This window comes from Dipteris shenzhenensis, chromosome 20 (assembly GCF_047967505.1).
Source record: "Dipteris shenzhenensis isolate YYH24624 ecotype China chromosome 20, Dip_SZ_1.0, whole genome shotgun sequence".
NCBI classification, from domain to species: domain Eukaryota; kingdom Viridiplantae; phylum Streptophyta; class Polypodiopsida; order Gleicheniales; family Dipteridaceae; genus Dipteris; species Dipteris shenzhenensis.
This window is the reverse complement of record NC_141615.1, coordinates 31,511,500-31,529,237: the sequence shown is the minus strand read 5'-3', so window position 1 is coordinate 31,529,237 and position 17,738 is coordinate 31,511,500. Positions and strand designations below refer to the sequence as shown.

At 38.2% G+C, this 17,738-nt stretch overlaps 1 pseudogene; it reads left to right on the top strand.

Moving 5' to 3' along the window:
* Window positions 1-11,284: 11,284 nt before the first annotated feature.
* LOC147889539 (ribonucleoside-diphosphate reductase large subunit-like) lies at window positions 11,285-16,607 on the top strand (annotated as a pseudogene).
* Window positions 16,608-17,738: the final 1,131 nt, after the last annotated feature.

Here is a 17,738-nt window from a genome sequence, read left to right as displayed (position 1 = left end):
TGTGATTAATTGCGCTACAAACAACTCAAGCCGTAAAGCACCATGGATTAGTACAACAATATACATCATGGATGGATGCATACACTCATACTCACATCAATTTCCAATATTGTATTAGATGGACCCTTAGCATACATGTGTGCATAGAAGACCATTTCCTACATTGATCCCTGATTTCATAGTTAAATTATTCCCTTTCTCACATTCTAACGTGTGAAGATTTAATGTACATGCATTATGGGTACATTATATTGCATTTTATGACTAACATTTTTTACGAATGCATGATACTTGTATATGGTCAAAGAAGGTATATTATCATTTTTGAATGACAACGTTACTCTATGCTCCATTTTATCCTCTATTAGAAACTATGATCACTAGATATTACATAAATATATTGCTCCATTATATCCTATACTAAAAACTATTCTGACCCAAATACATAATGCCAATTGAGGTTAGTACTTATGACAAGTGATGAAAACATCCTAATGGTATGAATGAGATCTTGTGAATTATAATATGGGTACTATGTTGATTGAGCTATGACCCTTTTCTAAGGGAATATTTTCAACTTAATTTTACTAAATACATACTTACAATGGTGACCTGATTCCCATCTATATGTATAATCAAGTTTTACTTTGTGTTTAATAAAAAGCTTTTGCACAAGGTTAAAATTAGAATAGTATTTATATTTGTTTAAGACTACCCATTGAGCTGGCTCCTATCCTTATATTGAACATGATAATGTTGATAAAGATTTTATGAATACAAATAGATATCATTGGCTCCCTTTTTAGTGGTTGGGAATGAACCCTAAAAGTTACCCTAAAACGACGATGTATTCCCCTATTTGTAGCATGGAAGTGATCATGGTAGAGTGGCATAATCCCTATTTTGCTTTTTTCATAGGTTCTTTTGCTACTCATGGTTGGCGGATACACCACAGCATAGATCTGAATAGATATTTGGTTTTTTTGCTTCAACTTGCTTGACTAGACTTTCCTTGATGATTGTTCAATTGTGCCTAATGAGTGGTCATTGGCTTAATTGATGCATTAAGTGCAATGTTTTCCTTAAAGGTTTTCATACTACAGGATACGAGTTTGCTTATAGGGGTGGAAATAGAAGCTTGTTCACGCCTGGTGCATATTTTTTGTTAGATGCAGCAGGATACTAGTTACAGAGTGTCTTTGCCAATTATTTCACTTGAATCATACTCCTCTTATGCTTAAGTTTGTGGTCACGTAATGAGTTTAACATAATAGTCTACAGGATATTGGATGAGCAATCAACATAGTGGTTTAAATGCATTCGTTTCTAGTTCCGATAGAACTATCGTTCATACATTGGTCATAATAGAAGTATGGAGGGATAAAATCCTTTTTTGGCTCCCTAAGTTTTTCAAAGCATGGTATTGTCCAGATTACATAGGTATTTTCAATAAGCAAAATTAATCCTTATGTTGAAAATGTGTTTTTTTTCTTTTGACATAGTTGGTTTTGCTTCCATGTTTTTGGATCAAATGTATGGATGACCTTCTGCAAGCATAAAAGACATGATATGTATATGTAGCACATGATCATGTTTACATATTTTTAGTCATATATTCTACCTTGTGATCTGTCATTATCTTGATGTGTGGATGTTTAATTTGAGTAGTGTTTGCTTTTTTTATCGCAAACTTTATGTATTGTTGTGTCTCTACCTCTCCACAATGACTCAAATGTGATAGTATGAGGATGAAAGAGAAGTTAATTGTGAGTTTTAGGCATTCCTTCATTGTTGGAATATGTTTGATTTGCTTATGATTACATCAATTGTTCCATTGATATTGAGAGGAATAAGATGCTGGATGGTCCTCGCTCGCTTGAAACCTATTAAATCTTTCTCGCTTATTTGGGGCCACTCGCTTTTCTTTGCTCGCTTTTTGGTAATCCTCTGATTCCATGACTTCTTCAATAATTCAAGTATGTAAATTTGAGATATTATGTTTCACTTATGCTATTAGATGATGACATGTGTTTCTCTACTCTAATACCCAAAACTTTGAACAGATGTCCTCTTATTGCCAAAAAGATCAAATGGCATGTTGGTGGAAGAAGTGAAGATGGTTTGTGTAGGCATCTAGTGGATTCATTAGCATGGAACCATGTGGATAGTACATGGCAAGAATTTGCAAGAGAGATAAGAAATGCTCGATTAGCTCTTTCAATTGATGGTGTGAATCCATTTTTAGATCTACTTAGTGTGTGGAGCACATGGCCTGTGTTGATTGTGAACTAAAATCTACCACCATGGGTGGCAAAAAAGAAGTTCTTTCTGAAGCTCTCACTTTTAATACCAGGTCCAAAACAAGTTCCTTCAAATAAAGTTGATATGCACATGCAGGTAAATGCAATCTCTATGCATATCAACATTAATATTTTCTCATAAGTGGCATAGATATATGTAATATTTTGCTATATTTATGAAATTTCATAAACAATAATATTCCCTTTAATGTCCTAGGTTCCTATTGATGAGGTTCATGTCGTATGGAGTGGAGTAAATGCATATGATGCAAGTGAATCTGATCCAAAAAGAAGAGTATTCACTTTCAAGGGAATCTTGTTATGGACAATCCATGACTTTCTAGCTTATGGGACTCATTTTTGGTTGCTACACAAAGGGATATAATGGTTGTCCTACATTTCACGGAAGATGTTTGAATTTCCTTAAGAAGATGGAATAGATGGGCCATAGGCTCTTTCACCCAATGGACCATAGCTTCAAAAGTCTAAGAATTGCATTCAATGGCTCCACCGAATATAGATAACACCTTATATATCCTAGTGTTAATGAAATAAAGAAATTTTGCAGACAAGGGGAGAAGTGGCTATCGGAAAGCAATAGGAGGCCTAAAGAAGATCCAGGGTTATTGACTAGGTGGAAAATATGGTCAATATTTTATGCATTGCCATATTGGGAGGTAACATGCTTCCACATAATGAAATAGTTTTAAATACCTATTTTCTCTTCCATGGAAATTTGAATCTTGTATTCTTTTTCATGTAGCACTTTCTTGTTCACAATACTCTTGATGTGATGCATATGGAAAAAAAAAAATATTGACAATGTTTTAAAGACACTCTTCCAAGAATCAAATAAAGATCCTCTAAGAGTTTGTCTAGAAATGAAGGATATGAAAATATGACCAGAATTATGGCCTCAAGTAGTCCATGGAAGAAATGACAAGTTGAAATTTCCACAACTGCATCATATAGGCTTACAAGGAAGGAAGAGGACAATTTTTTTGCAATTCTAAAGAATATCAAATTTCCAATAGGGTACTCACAGCATCTTTGCAAATGCATGTTCTTAGCAAAAGCTACAAGGAATGAAAAACACATGATTATCATGTTTTCCTCAGTAGATCCTACCAGTATCAATAAGACACTCTTAGACTGACTCTGTTTGCTCCACTATCATGAGATTAAGTCTTGTGGTTTGAAGAATATTTTTAGGAGATCTAGACATGACACAATGGGATGCATTATATGAAGAAGCCATATCTGTTTTGTGTTTAATGGAAAAACTATTTCCTCCTTCCTTCTTTGACATTATGATACACTTGCTCATTCATGTAGGCAAGGAATAAAGAATTTGTGGTCCTGTTAGTATGAGATAGATGTATCCTTTTGAGCCAAATATGAGGACTTTGAAGGCAAGACCGGAAGGGCATATGGCTAAGGGATATGCAATCACAAAATCCAGGGGATTCTTCTCAGAGTATATCAGTGAGTTTGATGGATCATGCAAAAGAGTATGGGATGTAGAGGAGCATGAAAATTTTCACAATGAGGAGTTGAAAGGGAGTGGAGTGGAGATCATGCTTGATGACATCAAGCCCATATTTGTGTCTTTGATAATAGCAAAATCATCATGAAATGGAAAAATAATTGCATTAACCATCTTGGATGACCAATCATGTTCTTTAAAATAATATGCAATTACATTCTTTTTATTATGATCTTTTAATAGGATATTTGGAGAGGAGGCTGAAGTGATGTTTCAACATTCATGAAAGAAGGTCTATCATAATGAAAGAATGAAATACTTGAGAGCTTTTCCAATGTGGTTAAAACAAAAGGCAAGTAATAATACCCTTGACTTTCATTCATGTGTAGATTTTCATCACTAAAGATAGTTCTCATTATATTTATATTCTTCTTGTAGGCCACCAACTTGGTTCAAAGTGGAATCTTTGAAGAGAGAGAGAGAGAGAGAGAGAGAGAGAGAGAGAGAGAGAGGAAGGCTTTTCTCATGGATGATCTTGTCTCGTGTTTGACTAATGTTTGGCTTAAAAGGATACCTAAACATTTAGGAAATTATACTTGACTTGGTAAATATTGGAGATAATGGTGATGATGATGACATAACTATCAATTATGTAAGTAGAGTGACTTTTCCAAAACTTATCAAAGTTGCATTATATGGAATTCGTCAATATGTGTGTGCATATGGAGAGAGAGAGAGAGGGGGGGGGGGGGGGAGGGAGGGAGGGAGGGAGAGAGAGAAAGAGAGAGAGAGAGAGAGAGAGAGAGAGAGAGAGAGAGAGAGAGAGAGAGACAAAGATTCTTAATAAATAAGTTTTAAATGAATAGAGACTACAATCTTGGATGATGTTGCTCACCATTTGGCAAATTTTTGGGCTGAAAGTTTACCAAAAAATTTAGGGAAATATAGTAAGTGAACTAGAAGAGGATCTAGATTTAAGCAAGATAAAGAGACACTTTCTTCATTTATAGCCCCCTCATCATCATTAGGATATGAAAACGATCAACGCCAAAGTATGCCTCCCATTGAAGCCTATCATTTTCGACGTCAACTTAATAATTCACAGAATAATGATAGTTTAGATATTTTATATTCCATACTTTGTTTACTTATATGATTAATTGCAATATCTTGACATTATTTTTTCATGACTTATTTTTCTATTACTTGTTCCTAGAAAAGTTTCCACACAACGTGCATGATGAAGAAGTTACATCACTTGTAACAAAAAAAGGAAGAATATGAAAGGATGATGCAATGATGTAAAGAGAAAGATATCTTAGAAGGGCATCTAGAGAGGCTAGAAAAACAAAATGTATTTATTAACTGCAATAGTTAATAGGTTCTTGTTTTTTATGGCTTTTTGGTTTTTGAATAGGTAGTCTAGTAGGATATCTCTACCCAATGCTCACAAACCCCCCAGTGGTAGATAGTTAGATTACGTAGGATAGCACCCCCCAATGGTCATAAACCCTACACGAAAACTCAAAAACTCACAAGGATAGCACTACCCAGTGCTCACAACCCCCCCAATGGTAGATAGGTAGATTAGGTAGGATAGCACCCCCCAGTGCTCACAAACCCTACACAAAAACTCACAAGGAGCACACAAAACCAATCAGCAACATAGCCAATGGCATACTAACTGAGCCACGAACTAGAGTACATAAGGATAGATGTCATCCAGCTATTATTCATGGGCGGTGTACCAACCGCATCTGCAGCTAACAAGTCGGTGACATAAATGCACAACGGTCACCCTGGCATATCACGAGTGGAGCTCGATATCTCAACACTTAAGCCTACATCTCTCACTGGAATACGACTCGAGGTCCTAAGCTACACTTATACTACAAATGACAACACTGATATAACTGTAGGTGACAAAAAGCCTCGGAAGCCTGCATACTGAGAATACCCAGCTCTTCCTACGGAAGTCGTGGGAAAGAGCCAACAGTTGTGCACAAATGTTATGGGATGGATAGGAGAATACGTTAAGTGATGAAAGATCACATACGCTGATATCCATCTTGTCTCGTCAACCTGACTTGTACGCTTTTGTGGGAAATTATGGTCGTTTAATTATGGTGCATGTATTCCTTGTTGTATTCTTATATTGCTCGGGTGCCCATATTGCCTTCTTTTGTTCTTAACATGTCGTCTTGGAAAGAAGTTGTGTGTTGGAGTTAATTTATGCACTGTGTGCCCATTGCTATAATGTGTTTCTATAATCCCCATTTCCCAAGTCTTTCTATTGTGCTTAACATTGAAATGAAAAGATCTCAAAATTTGTGACATTGTCTTGCATTTTTATAGGTACACCTTTCTCTAAAATGGCCCCCACCAAACAAGTTCTAATAGCATATTTGGAATAGCTATGCCTACAATACCACAAAATTTTGGGACCTTCTATTGATGTTGGCATGCTCCCTTGAGCACATCTTGTCGCTAGCAGCCAAGATGGCGTTGACATCTATCACTCAGATGAGGATAAGTCTGATCATGAGATTTTAGAGGATTCTATTGAGATCATGCAGATGTGGATCAGACAAGAAGGACACACACTAGGAAAATCCAAGGGCCTAAGAAGCAAGAAGAAGAGAAGGAGGATGCAAGCAATGGAAAAGACAAAGCAAGTGCAAGCAATAGAGGAAAAGGGAGCACAAAGAAGTAGAATATTAAAACCTTTTTAAGAAAATATATAAAAGAGGATATATTTCCTCTTAGCGTGGACTGTAACATCTTGAGACATGTAGCTGGTTTACTTTCTTGATAGTTTCAATAATAATAGACGTTGCTTCATACATGCACCAAGTTTACAAAATTGCATCCCATATGGACCTTGAAAAAGTGTCAATATATTTCAAGATCATCTTTACAAAATTTCATTCCAGAATCCAATTACACATGTTCACAATGGAATGTCGCATACAATAGGTTCGTGTGAAAAACATCTCAATAGACAAATGTGCTAGGGCCCACATTAGAAGTACCATGAGTGCTAGGTCCTACATCTTAGCTATTCAGATTGGTCAAGTTCGTAATATCAAAAGAATCAAATCTTCTGTGTCCCCAAAATTATTTTTGTATCACTGGAGCTACATCTCTAGTGTGTGGACATGTGCTCGTAAGTCCTCAATCTTTTTGAATTGTCTTGCATTCTCAACTTGCAAGTCCTTGATGATAACACCCTATTGACAAAGAGGTATGGCAAATATTGTGCATGTGGAGTCAGTACGTGAGTCCTTTGAGATGTTGGCTCTTTGCTCTCAGCCCTTTGCTTGCTTGCACTCGGCAGGACGTCCCTTTCCTATGCGCTCACAAGTGGTGTCCATCGGTCCAGTCTACGCACCAATGTAATACATCATGTACATGCACTTGTTGGATGAAGTGCATGGGAATTTGTTGATGGTTTGGCATGTTCCCTTCAACTTCTATGGATGGCTGGAGTAGAATGTGTGCAAGAGCCTTGTGTCATAGATCGGATAACTTGGGCTATGAGTACTTATTTCTAGTATGCCCACTTCGAAGAAACAATGTGTTTCTTACAAACTCAAGTGGACAAAGACTGGCTAAGGCCTAGCCACTTCTCGAAGAGATAGTGGCTCGCCTTGCATGGTCTCATCATACACTAGACCCATGGTGAATGCACCTAATCCCTCCCTTCCAAGCATCTCTTGCTACTCATTCAAAATTGTTTGAGCATCATCATGATTTGGTTGCTCATCCAAATTGGCCTCTTGAGACCCTACACCATCTAGAAGTGTGTCCATAAACACCTCAGGATGCTCCTAATTGGGTACGTTCTCTCCCTCTTTGCTTAGGTGCTAACAGGCGGTGCAAGTCTTGTGATTAACATAGCTAGTAGGTGCAACAACAAGAATTGTAGATGCTGACAGGAATTCTAGGTGTAATAGGCATAACAGGTGCTAATTAGTACAATTAGTAGGTGGAATAGCAGGCATTGCATGTGGTAACTAGCATCTGGCAATGAGAGTGCTAATAAGCATTATACGTGAGCTAACAAGGATTGCAGGTGCTAGCAACCAAAAGTGATACTGGCAGGAAGTATAGGTGCTACCAAGCATTGCAAACCAACACATGGAAGTGGTAGATGAGAGTGCCAATAAGCATTGCAAGTGCTAACAAGGATTGCAGGTGCTAACAAGCATTGCAAGTGCTAGCAACTACGGGTGGTGCTAGTAAGAAGTGTATGTGCTAAAACACAAACCACAACCGTTTCTTGCCAGCACATGCTAACAAGCACATGCAATTGTTATTAGCACATGCATGTTATTGCATGTGTTAACAATTACATGCAATAGCAAGCAATGCATACCAGGCTTCTCATTCAACAACTCTCCATTTCTGTCCACCATGAGTCCAACATTGTAATAGTCTTCTTGATCCAAAACTGTTATCCTTTTAAAATGTTGTGGAAAGCATGCACAGAGGAATTTGTTTTACTTTTGTTCTTCTGGACGTGCTCCAAAAAAACACTTCAAACCATGACACACAAAAGCCCAAGAAGGCAACAGCATCTCTACGAATAAACATGGTCCGCCCCTTGGACTCTTGACATTTTTCCATCAGGTTTGCATAAGGTGGGGGTATATCTCCATGATACGACTCAACAATCTTTACTAGAAGGCCCTTCAAGTCTAAGATCACAACTCTTCATTCTTGATGGAGAAGCATCGGTACCACTTTTGGTGGGGGTGGAGGTAGGCACAAGAGCTTAGGATTATCCATTAAAGGGATGGCTACCTCTCTAGATGGCTTTGTCTCCAGTCTTTCTAATATGTCCAAACACCACCTATAAATTCAATTCCATTTTGTTACTTCCCTCCTCTGCTGCCTCTTTTGCCGCCTAGTGATTGATTTTGGACATGCATTCTTTTCACGCTTGCTATTGACGTGGATGGACAACTGCAATCTTGCTTCCGTCTCTTCCATGTGTACTGAATCGGGGACCAAATTGTCTTGTTTAATTATATCTGGATAGATTTAAAATATAGATTTAAATAATTTTGAACAAACATTAAAATAGATTTAAGCAGATCATAGTCAGATTTGAAATAAACATATGAGCATAATGAACCATAATAAACATATAAACATGCAATCATAATAAATCGTAAAAAAACATAGTGAATCATACAAAGATAGACATATAATATTAGATATATAAATTCATACATTGAAAAAATAAAAATGAGCCACATAAAATCAGCATACATACGTATAAATATCCCTTCTATTACTTAGCCTAAATGGCTTCGATACAACAGCACTGTGTTGTACTCTACACACCCCAGCATACAGTCCAAATGGCTTGGATACATCAGCTCTACGAGGCACCCCAGTATACTATGTTATGGGAATGACCCTAGAACCTAGGAGATCTTGGCCCTTCTTCCTCAGCATCCTTTTCAGCAAGTGACCCGAGGGACTATCATCTTGGATATCCACAGTTGCAATATCTTTTGGGTCATATCTCACGATGTTATCAACCTTTTTTGTTGTTCCATCGTATAGCTCTAGATTTGAAGAGTGTGCTTGATAGATCTACAAAAAATGGCAATCCAACGACGAAAGCTAAAATAAGTCGAGTACCTCTAACTAGTATGTTTCTATCAATAAAACACTAGCTTACAAATGCTATCTAACTAGCACATGAGTAGAAGTCAACCAAGTTAGTACTCTTTGCATGAATGCTAACTAACTAATAGCTTGGTAGCAAACTGTAATTTTAGCAAGCCAAACTTTAATTCTAGCAAGTCAAATCTGTAATTAGAGCAAGTCAAACTACAATTCTAGCCAATCAAAATTGTAATTTCAATAAGTCAAACTCGTACATTTGCAAGTCAAACTGTAATTCCAGCAAGTCAAAACTATAATTTCAACCAGTCATACTGTAATTCCATCCAGTCCAAACTGTAATTTCAATAGGTTTGATTGTTCCAAAGGATGTCCCAAATCCAAAATCTTTTCCCAAGCAACCCAAGGGGATTAAATACTACTGCTCAAACAGTAGTTAAGTCAGACAATCGCCATTCATGCTTCTCCCAAACATAAGAGTAATAAATCTACTTTATGCCAGAGGAAACCATAACTAGCACTGAGCGACATTTATAGCAATATCCGTGGTATCTTCTTGAGAGCTTGTCCTGATTAAGAGACATAAATATCCATGGAAACCTAAGAACCATAGTAATTTCTTCCATGGTAACTTATCACATGGCAACTTAAGAGATATATATATCCATGGCAACTTGTCTCGCTTAAGAAATCTCCATAGGAAACGTAAACATACATGGAAACTTATCCCACTTAAGAAGTATTAGAATGACTTTAAAGACAATAAATTTAAAATCAGTAAAGGCAAAGCTTATATCAAATGTTAAGATAAAAAAGTAAAGGGAAAGCTTAAGAGGATGCTTTGAGCCTTATCACACGTAAAAATTGCAATAAGGTCTCAAAAACTATAGTACCCATATGATCTATTCTTTTGTGCACTCAACTAAGTCTTTGCTAGACCGAGATCATTTATCTGGAAATCATAAAAGATCCATGGCATCCTTGAGGAGCTTCAATTTTTTTGCTTAAGGAATCTATAAAAAATCCTCTACACAAAAAGGCTTGAATATAAAGAATGCCCAAAACTGTCACCAAATGGAATTCCCTTATGGTTTCTTCTTTCCCTATCAAGCTAAGTTTATTTGGAACACTATAAATATCACAAGCTAAGAAGTACAAGTAAAAATCCCCATATGGCAATTTGCTTTTTATCTCGAGTCAACAAATGCTCATGAAATATCTATGGCTATGGAAGAGAATCCTAGACGCAAATTTCTACCTTATGAGTCTCTTATACCCCTCTAGGAGTAAAATAATGCAACAAATATCCTCTCTAGTATGGTACAAAGTAATAAAATTCCATAGTCATTTTCTTGCATAAAGAAATGCCGACTTATTAGATGGACTGCCATGGCCAAAATATACGCTATCAACTAGTTAGGCAGGTAGCATTGTGGGATGAAATAGAAATCTGACCTCTCCTTGACCCACGTGTCATGTGAGCCATTAATAATTAATAACATACTTTAGCTTTTACTATTATCAATTATCAATGCTTGGGGACACCACCCCTTCCCTCATCATGGAGAAATAACCACCTATGCAAGACTAATGGATTGGTAACCTCTTCCCCTTCATCTCTCCCTCACCTTCCTTGATCTGCCTAATCATGCCCCTTGCAAGCTCCCTATCCTTTTTCCCCATCGCTTTGGTTCTTTTGACTCAAAGCTCTTTGCTATGGCAATCACAACCTCTTCTACACACGAAGCTCTGGCTATGGCGATCTGGATATTACGGATGCTTTTCATCCCCTCCTTTCCTTCTTCCTCTATCGCTATGTCCATCGTCAACCTTACCTCATCCCTGCACTCTCACTTCGATGTGCTCCGACACTTCAGCACACCCAGATTCATCTTCTAGAACTACCACCTACTTGTACTTTCCTGCAATTTTCTTGCTGCATTTCCTTGCCTGTATTGCTAGCTCATCGTATCCAGCAAGTAAGCGGCTATAGAGGAAGAGGGCGTGAGCGATTCTCCTTCTACTGCCGCGGCTGTTTGAAGGCTAGGTTCTACGCTAGTTACACAACAATAGAGGGAAAAGGGCGTGGTCGGCTCTTTTTCAATCTAGTGTTCAAATCTTGGCGATTGTTTACGAAGGGAAGCCCTTTGTCATCGCCTTGGAGAAAACAATACCTGAGGTTTGTGAATCCCAAAATGGCCCTCGATCGCGGATGCACTGTTGTGAAGCAGTTTTGGACACAGATCATGATTCTCAATGCAATGCAATGGATGCACTGAAGGGTCACGTTGAGCAAGTGGACATGAAGACTATGGTGCATTTCCTTGATCAAAAGAGAGCGAGACTTCCCATCAATATGCAATCTCTCTGTAAAGAGAAGTAGCCAAGGTACACAAGCAGGAGGTGATCCCTTTCATTCGTTGCATCATGTCCTCTATCTTACGCACCCTCCCTTCCAATGGAGGCTCATGGCAGCTCCAACAGAGATCACCCTTTCGTCTCCATCATTGCTCTGTAGATCGGAGGCCAAGTACTTGTTTTCTGCAAGCAAGCAACCAAGCAGGCTTCTTCAAGCAATTTACAATCTCGACGATGCGGATGAGTAGTGCAAGACAAGAAGAAGAAGGCGAAGGGTCAAGGGATCATTTCATACATAGAATTTTTGTTGTAGATGCTTCTTCACTACTAGGTATGTCTTCCCGCAAGCAATTTCATGTCGTTTCTCCACTCTCATTGCCATAATCGATGCTTTCTTCCACCCAAATTGCCTCTTCCTTCAATCCGCTGATAGAAGTAGGTGACTTTGACAAAATCAAAATCTTGCGGAGGTTTCTCGGAAGCGGCTGACCGAATCGATTGAAGACTCTTCCCTCCAATTGTTGGAAAATTCCGTTTGTAATGTTATGCCATTGCTTCAAGATTTTCTAAACTGGTAGAAGATGCGTTAGGTAGACGAGAAGCAGCCACACTTTCCTCAGTTGTTCATTTTGTGATCAATTGTATGCGCTGGTGCAAACTTTTTGACTCTGAGACCAGATGAATCACTGCTCGCCTTAAGAAGCTAAGCTATGGCTTGAACATGGAGCACTGTGATCCTGTTCAAGTTGCTTAAAAAGTATATGCTAGGATTTAGAAGGGCATCACCACCAGTCAGTTGGATGAGCTCGTTGCCAAAACAGCAACTACATCAACTACCAACCATCCCCACTATGCCATTGTAAGAACCTAGCCTTTCCCATCGCGTATTGATTTGGCTCATTCCGTTTTTTCATAGCTCTTGTCTAATGATCTGTTTTCCCAAAAAAATTTGCAGCTGGCGGCCAAGATTGTAGTATCTAACCTCCACAAGAACACTGAAAGATCATTCTCCAAAACGTCAGTAGCATCTCAGCCTCGCTTTTGCATTTTGCATTCTTTTCATACTTCTTCAGCTAAGTTTTGTTCTCAATTGCGCTGAGACTCTGCTGCCTCAAACGATTGCTTGTCCAGGGTAAAGATTATGTTCAGCCATGTGAACGAGCGATCGAATTTACCAACTCCTCTAATTGCGGACGATGTTTATGACATTGTGATGAAGGTAATGTGAAGCTCATGAAATCATGATGTCCATGTCTTCCTTGGAGTCATATCACTTTTGATTGATTGATTGATTGATTTTCTCTGCAAAAAAGGTTCTCTTTTGAGTCATAGATGGACTTTTTGCTTGTAGAATTCTATTCGCCTCGATAGCGAGATAATTTATGACTGAGACTTCGTTTATGCTACTTTGCATTTAAGACCTTGAAGAGATCTTACCTCTTAAAGGTCAATGGAAGGGTGGTTGAGAGGCCTCACCGTATGCTTATGAGGGTATCTATAGGCATTCATAAGGAGGATATCGAAGCAGCTATTAAGACTTATCATATGATGTCCCAGCGCTGGTTTACTCATGCCTCAAAGAAAATAATATAAGCTTGTATGTGCAGCTTAGTAGTTGTTTCCTGCTTTGTATGAAAGAAGATAGTATAGAAGGTATTTGTGCAACAAGTAGCTACATCCGAGGAACCAATGGAACTTCGAATGGCATTATGCCTATGCTTTGAGTATTTAATGATATTGCCCGCTATGTAGACTAGGGTGGAGGAAAAATAAAGGGTATGGTGATTGTTTAAGAGTGTGCCATAGAATCACATTGGGATATTATATACCTTTGACCCTTTTGGACAAAATTTGCACATGCATGTGATTGTAGGTGCATTTGCAATTTATGTGGAGCCATGGCATGCATATATTTTTGATTGGTAATTGTATTGTGTGATTGGAGCATGGCATCTTCTTATGTGGAATACCTTTGACAGGTAGAAAGTAGAGCACGTGATTTATTTTATGGGTTATGGATGCCAGACTTGTTCATGAGGTGTGTTCAAGATAATGGACCCTGGTCTCTGTTTTGCCCTAATGAAGCTCCAAGATTGACAGACTGATGGGGTGAAAAGTTTGAAAACCTTTATACCCAGTATGAGAGAGAGAGGGGTGTACTGTCAGTGCCTGATATGCTAGGGATACACTCTGATTCAAGCACTTCTTTGATAAATCAGACATTGCCCTTTGCAAGGGAAGGCAAAGAAGGTAATCCAAGCTCAGTCGAGACAAGCAATTCTTATATGCTATTTAAGGTCTGCATTACTCCAACCTACAAGTAGCCATTCTCCAGTTTTTATGGCAGTGATTTTGTTCAAAGTATTTTCTCTGTTTGTCTGCAGGACTCTTCCACTAGTCAAATATTAGGAAACAATAAATGTTTTGAGCCATATACCTCTAATATCTACTACAGAAGAGTGCTGAAGTTAGTGTCTAGATTGCCAGTGCCCGTTGATTGTGTCATGCCAAGGTAAGAAGATTGAGCAAGTAAGACAAAAGGGCGACTTTTCTTCGACATTTTGCAAGGTATTAAGATCTCTTAGTCTCCATTTTACAGTCTTTAGGCCACAACATACTAAGCAAATTTTGAAGTGTTGCATGGATCCTAGGCCAGCCACACCGCGACATTTTCTCTCCTTATTGCAATGTTTAGGTGAGAAAGATTCATTTTTATTTCATTTATGCTTCAGGGATTGTGATGCTCCAGCTCTTTGTTTGCATGTCTTAATGTCCTAAACAAGTATGCAGGTGAATGGCCTTTGATGAAAGCCATGAAACTAGCTTGTTTAAGCATGCGATGCATAAAGATATGTGCGCCGATTCTCCTCGCACACTAACAGGTGGTTACATATGAAATGTAAAGCGCCATGTACAAAATGAAGTTCTAGGTACCAAATTCAAATTGCCATATGCTAAATGCAAAATGTTATGTGATCAATTTAAAGTGATATGGACCCAAGCAAGGGTACTTTCCTTAGTTGTATAATTTTTTGAGAGGAGGTTCCCTAGACATGCGTGGTGATGTGCTAAATGCAAAGTACTATAAGCCAAATGCAAATTGCTATGTGCTAAACTCAAATTGCTATGTGCTGTATACAAATTGCTATGTTCTAGATCCAAATTGATATGAACCCAAGGAAGGGCATGTTCCTTGGTCTTATAATTTTTGGAGAGAAAGTGTGCCAACTCTCCCTCTACACAAATGAGTTATTATGTGCTAAATGAAAAGTGCTATAAGCCAAATGCAAAGTGCTATATGCCAGATTCAAATTGTTATGTGCAAAATTAAAAGTACTTTGTGGCAAATGCAAATTGAAATGAATAAGAAGATGAAGTTTGTGGAAGTATCTAACAAGTGCAAAGTGCTATGTACCAAATGAAAAGTGCTATGTGCTAAACTCAAATTGCTATGTGCTACATACAAATCGCTATGTGCTAGATACAAATCGATATGAATCCAAGGAAGGGCATGTTCCTTGGTCTTAAAAATTTTGGAGAGGAAGTGTGCCAACTCTCCTCCCACACAAATGTGTGGTTATGTGCTAAATGGAAAGTACTATAAGACAAATGCAAAGTGCTATATGCCAGATTCAAAATGCTACGTGCAAAACTAAAAGTGCTTTGTAGCAAATGCAAATTAAAATGAATAAGACGAGAAATTCTGCATAACTATCCGACAAGTACAAAGTGCTATGTACCAAATGCTAAGTGCTATGTGCTAAACTCAAATTGCTATGTGCTATATGCAAAATTGCTATGTGCTAGATACAAATCGATATGAACCCAAGGAAGGGCACGTTCCTTGGTCTTATATTTTTTGGAGAGGAAGTGTCTCAACTCTTCCCCCACACAAATGTGTGATTATGTGCTAAATGCAAAGTACTATAAGCCAAAATGCAAAGTGCTATATGCCAGATTCAAAATGCTATGTGCAAAATTAAAAGTACTTTGTACCAATTGCAAATAGAAATGAACCCAAAGAAGGGCACATTCCTTCATCTTATAACTTTGGTAAGGAAGTGTGGTAACTCTCTCCCCACATAAATGTGTGGTCATGTGCTAAATGCAAAGTATTATGTGCAGAGCATAAAGTGCCATGTGTTGAATACAAAGTGCTATGTGCCAAATTCAAATTGCTATTTGCTGATTCAATTTTCTAAAAATAATACATCTGGTTATATGCTAAAATTACAAATTTCAAATAAAACATATTATCTATCAATACAACTACCTACCCGGATCTAGTTTGCTTCTCAAGCCGACAACAACTATAAGCAAAGCACTTTTTTAAGCATGTTTAGTAAAAACAACGAACTCCTTTGCCCGTTAGGATGCACTAGAGTATGAGGGGCATGAGCCTGTTATCACCAAATGGTCCTCTCAGTAGCCAGTTGTGTGAGGGTGTGCAATCCCCTTTCTTAACCCGTCCCAACACATGTCAATTCTCTCCCATCAAGCACAAACCGTTGTCTGACCGCTTGGACATGTCCCAAACAAGCTTGAACCCAACCATAGGTGTCCTGTTATGTAGAAGTGGCATAATAGAAGGAGGGAAAAGCTCCAAGGAGTTCGGTGGCAGCCAAAAAGGCGAAGTGAGGAAGAACAAGCTGTATATTGAGCTTGAGGATCAGCCGCGGTCTCGTGAGCCAGAAAGTGAAAAGGAGGCTCTAGTAGAATTGACATACCTGCGAGATCTCCATCGCCAACACAGCTCAGAAAAGACTCATCTGAGTGAGGATTTGCAGCTCCTTGAGCCGTGTGCTTGGGAATTCTTCTATTAGAACTTTGCTGAGAGTAGGGGAAGTATGCTCTACAAGTGAACATGAACTCTATCCGTCTATAAAAGCTCCAGGCACTATTTTTCAACGACAAACCCTTCGCATCAAAGTCGAAGAAGAATGGAGCACAAATATGGCATCACTGCCATAGCGTGGCCATCTGTTGAATTCCTAGACACTCGAAGAGCAGTGCATGTAGAATGGATTGAGTCATTGAAAGTTTTAGAATTAATTTCCGTGTTAATCGTATTTATTAGTCTCAGTACGATGCCTCTACGCTCCTTTCTTAAGAATTGTATATGCAAATTGCGTCTCATCCTCAACATTTAAAATGGTGAATGAGGAAGTAGGCTTTACAAACTGCTTAAAAATGTGTCCTTTATAGAGTTTAACATCATCACAACAATTGAGAAAAACATTCAATCTAAAGCACAAAATGTTGCAGCCCTCATGTTTCAGCTCATAACCATCAATAGCGTCAGGTTGAAATCCACCACATCACAACAAAAATAATTGTAGATAAATCACCGTTTGCAAAAATATGACATACTAAGCATGGCTTAAGGTGAAAGGCAAACAACCACAGCTTGGCTATGAAAAAAACCAATCATACACCAAAAAGCATCTATTGCAAGGCCACAATTGAACCTTTCTTTAAGAAGCCACAACTGAACCAACAAGTTGAACCCTCACCACAATACAAATGTTATAGATTGTTCCCTTTTTTCACAACTTAGTATGGCAGTTCAACAATGAAAACATCTCCATCAAGCTCAACAATACTTAGTACTTATGGCAGTTCAACAATGAAAACATCTCCATCAAGCTCAACAATACTCCTAACTTTGCCCTGAACTGTGTGGACAGTGAAAAGGCATTTTATAACCTCACTGTGAGGCTTAATAACTCCTATTTTCTAAACCTGCTTATACACACTTTCCACAAAAGCCAACCGATGTTTCCCTTTGTCAAGAGCGATTCCTTTGAAGCTTTTCACCTCTCCACAATGGATAGTCCAGCACATTCCATCCCTAATGACACTCCCGCAAACATCCACTTCTAGACAGGATGGTGAAAACTTTATTTTAGTATTTAAAATAATACTAAGAGCCCCCAAGGTGCTGTCATAATGTC